This window comes from Schistocerca cancellata, unplaced genomic scaffold (genome assembly GCF_023864275.1).
Source record: "Schistocerca cancellata isolate TAMUIC-IGC-003103 unplaced genomic scaffold, iqSchCanc2.1 HiC_scaffold_679, whole genome shotgun sequence".
In the NCBI taxonomy this organism is placed as follows: Eukaryota; Metazoa; Arthropoda; class Insecta; order Orthoptera; family Acrididae; genus Schistocerca; species Schistocerca cancellata.
The window spans coordinates 22,501-27,500 of record NW_026046690.1 but is presented as its reverse complement, the minus strand read 5'-3'; the positions used below and the strand labels follow the sequence as shown (position 1 = coordinate 27,500).

Sequence of the window (5,000 nt, the reverse complement as noted above, 5' to 3'; positions counted from 1 at the left end):
ACTCATTCCGATTACGGGGCCTCGGATGAGTCCCGTATCGTTATTTTTCGTCACTACCTCCCCGTGCCGGGAGTGGGTAATTTGCGCGCCTGCTGCCTTCCTTGGATGTGGTAGCCGTTTCTCAGGCTCCCTCTCCGGAATCGAACCCTGATTCCCCGTTACCCGTTACAACCATGGTAGGCGCAGAACCTACCATCGACAGTTGATAAGGCAGACATTTGAAAGATGCGTCGCCGGTACGAGGACCGTGCGATCAGCCCAAAGTTATTCAGAGTCACCAAGGCAAACGGACCGGACGAGCCGACCGATTGGTTTTGATCTAATAAAAGCGTCCCTTCCATCTCTGGTCGGGACTCTGTTTGCATGTATTAGCTCTAGAATTACCACAGTTATCCAAGTAACGTGGGTACGATCTAAGGAACCATAACTGATTTAATGAGCCATTCGCGGTTTCACCTTAATGCGGCTTGTACTGAGACATGCATGGCTTAATCTTTGAGACAAGCATATGACTACTGGCAGGATCAACCAGGGAGCTGCGTCAACTAGAGCTGAGCAGCCGGCCGCCCGGGAGTGTGTCCCAGGGGCCCGCGCGAACACGCAAGCGTCCGCTCAATTATTCTGCAAACAGGAGGAGGCTGAGCTCCCCTGCACAATACACCTCGAAACCCTCTCAGGTCCCGGCGGCGCGCAGCGCCGTCCTAAGTACTTGGTCGGGTTCGAGAGAGGCGCAATCGCCCGGAGTTAGGCGAGTAGACGCTTTAGGTGCGACCACCCGTGCTCCCAACTGAGCTTGCCGCTGCCGACAGAGGCCCGGGAGCGTGCTGTCGTGGCATTGCCGGCGGGAGACAACACGCGCCACCTACGGTGACCGGCAGCTCCAACGCCAGCGCCACAGAAGGGCAAAGGCCCCACGTGGGTGCCGAAGCGAACTCTCCCAGCACAGCGCACGTGCCAACACGTCTGCACAACTGCGATACAAACCACCAGCGAGAACCGCTGGGGCGACCGAGCAGCAGACGGCGTCGCGGCGCCGAGTGCCGGGCGGCGGCGCATCCTCAACGCACACAGTCCTCAGTCGGACCAGCACACTGCAGATGTCCACCGCGCTTCGCACCGGGCCCGCGAGGACCCACTTTGGCCGCCCGGCGCCGCGCGCAGGGTGCCCCGGCGCGCAGCTGCGCCGCCTGCCGCGTCCGTCGGCCGGCGCGCCTGCCACTGGGCGCCCCCACCAGCCGGCTGTAGCGCGTGCGCCCACGCACCGCGCGGCCAGCACGCCGGGCGGCCCCCCCTCACCGGCCGGGGACGGTCCCGCCCAGCCACCGCCGCGTATCGCTTCACACACAGATTTGCCCTTACTGATTTACCTCCAGCAACAACAACCGCACCACAATGGGTTTACCAGTTGTTCATTTGCGTAACGTCACCAGCAAACGTAGACGTCCATCCCAGTTTGCAAATGCAACGATTATTGCATACCTGTCTGTTAGGTGTCACGACACACTACGTCTGCCCACATACACGCAACAAAATGTGCACGACTAGAGAACACGTGGGAGGTGGCCCCCTACATATGCGATGTCCATTACGAGACCGACTGTCAACCAGCATCTGTACCATGTCGCAGATGTGGAACGCGGTGCACCATGCTATCACACTGTGTGAGAAGAGACGACTACGTTTGAATACACGCGCCACTACATCAACAGACGGCTCATGCTGATCGCCATCCAGGGCGTCCGTTACTCCCACACGTCTCTATGGCGTACCACACTGCAATGTAGCTGTTATGGGGAGACGGCACGTGGCTGAGTGCACAACATTTGGACCGTATGGTTCGCTGTTGTTGGGCGCAGTCGTTGTACAGTCACACATGTGCCACAGCGTATCATTCAGTACATACGGACCTATGTGCAGTACAATGTGAGGGTTAAGCTTACGACATCAGCGGACAGTGGACACAGGCCGTACCACGACGTAGACTGAGCGCTTCGACATGCGAATGCCAGTGAACAGCTGCGAAGGGCATTGAACACGCAAGCACCTGAACGACCAGCGTGCGAAGGCAGGGGGGAGGGGGGGGGCGATGTACATCCTGCAGTCGTCCACATTACAGTGTACAGCGGGAGCATGTAAAAAGTAAGCAACACTTGCGAAGTGTTGAACATGAAACGATACACAAGAGGGTGGGCGGTGCGAGTAGCGAACTATATTCAGAGGGTTGTGGTTAGACAACACTGGATTAATGTAACGTGTCATATGCCAATTACAGAGCAGGTTAAGGCACAACTTGGGTTAGGTTAAGGCACAACTTGGGTTAGGTTAAGGCACAACTTGGGTTAGGTTAAGGCACAACTTGGGTTAGGTTAAGGCACAACTTGGGTTAGGTTAAGGCACAACTTGGGTTAGGTTAAGGCACAACTTGGGTTAGGTTAAGGCACAACTTGGGTTAGGTTAAGGCACAACTTGGGTTAGGTTAAGGCACAACTTGGGTTAGGTTAAGGCACAACTTGGGTTAGGTTAAGGCACAACTTGGGTTAGGTTAAGGCACAACTTGGGTTAGGTTAAGGCACAACTTGGGTTAGGTTAAGGCACAACTTGGGTTAGGTTAAGGCACAACGTGGGTTAGGTTAAGGCACAACGTGGGTTAGGTTAAGGCACAACGTGGGTTAGGTTAAGGCACAACGTGGGTTAGGTTAAGGCACAACGTGGGTTAGGTTAAGGCACAACGTGGGTTAGGTTAAGGCACAACGTGGGTTAGGTTAAGGCACAACGTGGGTTAGGTTAAGGCACAACGTGGGTTAGGTTAAGGCACAACGTGGGTTAGGTTAAGGCACAACGTGGGTTAGGTTAAGGCACAACTTGGGTTAGGTTAAGGCACAACTTGGGTTAGGTTAAGGCACAACTTGGGTTAGGTTAAGGCACAACTTGGGTTAGGTTAAGGCACAACTTGGGTTAGGTTAAGGCACAACTTGGGTTAGGTTAAGGCACAACTTGGGTTAGGTTAAGGCACAACTTGGGTTAGGTTAAGGCACAACTTGGGTTAGGTTAAGGCACAACTTGGGTTAGGTTAAGGCACAACTTGGGTTAGGTTAAGGCACAACTTGGGTTAGGTTAAGGCACAACTTGGGTTAGGTTAAGGCACAACTTGGGTTAGGTTAAGGCACAACTTGGGTTAGGTTAAGGCACAACTTGGGTTAGGTTAAGGCACAACTTGGGTTAGGTTAAGGCACAACTTGGGTTAGGTTAAGGCACAACTTGGGTTAGGTTAAGGCACAACTTGGGTTAGGTTAAGGCACAACTTGGGTTAGGTTAAGGCACAACTTGGGTTAGGTTAAGGCACAACTTGGGTTAGGTTAAGGCACAACTTGGGTTAGGTTAAGGCACAACTTGGGTTAGGTTAAGGCACAACTTGGGTTAGGTTAAGGCACAACTTGGGTTAGGTTAAGGCACAACTTGGGTTAGGTTAAGGCACAACTTGGGTTAGGTTAAGGCACAACTTGGGTTAGGTTAAGGCACAACTTGGGTTAGGTTAAGGCACAACTTGGGTTAGGTTAAGGCACAACGTGGGTTAGGTTAAGGCACAACGTGGGTTAGGTTAAGGCACAACGTGGGTTAGGTTAAGGCACAACGTGGGTTAGGTTAAGGCACAACGTGGGTTAGGTTAAGGCACAACGTGGGTTAGGTTAAGGCACAACGTGGGTTAGGTTAAGGCACAACGTGGGTTAGGTTAAGCACAAATTGCGTTACATTGCGGTACAAATTGCGTTACATTGCGGTACAAATTGCGTTACGAATTTGGTTAGGTTAAGGTGCAAAATGGGTTAGGTTAAGGTGCGAAATGGGTTGGATTACAGTACACAACGTGGTAAGAGCGTGTGTTGGGGGGGGGGGGGCCGAGGTTCGTTGGTAGTGATCATTGTAAGTGAATGTCGGAGGCAGCGTCAGTATGTCACAGCAGTTATGTCTCGTCAGGATGCGCTTATGCGCTTTTCGCTCGTGACTGGAGGCGCGCCGCGTCTGTGGTTGCGGCAAGGGAGCGGCAGACCTGTGTGATTCATTCCTGCCATTGTTTCTGTGCCGTAACAGGAGGCAGTGAGGTGGTGTTGGGTGCACCCCTGTGTAGGACATGTGTGGGTGTTGGTGGCTTATCTGAGCAATTGTGGATGTCGGACGGGTGGGATATTCTATTTTAGAATTGGACCCCCTGGTGTGGTTATCATAGTGTGGATGGTGTACTGTGGCGGAGAGGATGCACCGGACGTTGGTCCATGCTGGTGCTTACATATTGTATCTGTGTCTGTTACAGGCAGAGAGTAATGTGTGATAGAGTGTCTCGCTGAGGTGTGGTTCATATTGTGTGCACAGACTTACAGCATGTATAGGGACAGCGGGAATTTGGCATATTGGATATAACTCTTCGTGAAACGCAAGATATAGGGGTGGATTGCAACGTACGAGTGCGGGAAGAGTCCGCCGTTCATCCGCTGGAGTTGCGATTTCGGCGGTTGGGGTGGGGCACGTGCGGGTGCGGGTGGAGTGATTGTCGGTTGACTACTTCGTGCGACGCAGGCACTGGCGTTCGGGTTCCTGTGGTGGACAGATGATGCAGGCTTTGTGGGTGGCGTCGGAAAATGGGTACTGTGGGACCTAGCGATGTCGTAGTCGGGGTGGCGTCTCATAGATGGCGGTATCGTCGGTGCAGCAGGTCATGTTTCGGGAGACTTGCAGATGGCGGTATTTAGTTTTCGTGTTGCGCGCGACATGGTGGACGTAGTGTCGTCCGATTCGCGTAGATGGGGCTATTGCATGTGGTTTCGTCACATTGTCATAGATGGCGATGCTGTGGTTTGGCAGTATGGTTGGTGTAGTTCCGTTGGATTCCTGTAGATGGAGGTGTCGTTTCTGGGCCAGACGGCAATGTAGTTTGGTCACATTCTCATAGATGGCTGTGTTGTGTCTGTGGGTGGCGGTGTCAGCGTCGTCCCATAGAGGGCGGT

The 5,000-nt window shown here is 53.4% G+C and overlaps 1 non-coding gene across 1 annotated transcript in view; it reads right to left on the bottom strand.

Annotated features, from left to right (window-relative positions):
* LOC126139163 (small subunit ribosomal RNA) overlaps positions 1–535 on the bottom strand; it is a 1,909-nt gene extending 1,374 nt beyond the window's left edge. The window contains exon 1 of the ribosomal RNA XR_007528605.1: positions 1–535. This exon is cut by the window's left edge and continues 1,374 nt beyond it. This is a non-coding gene — a ribosomal RNA (small subunit ribosomal RNA).
* Between the last annotated feature and the right edge of the window lie 4,465 nt (positions 536–5,000).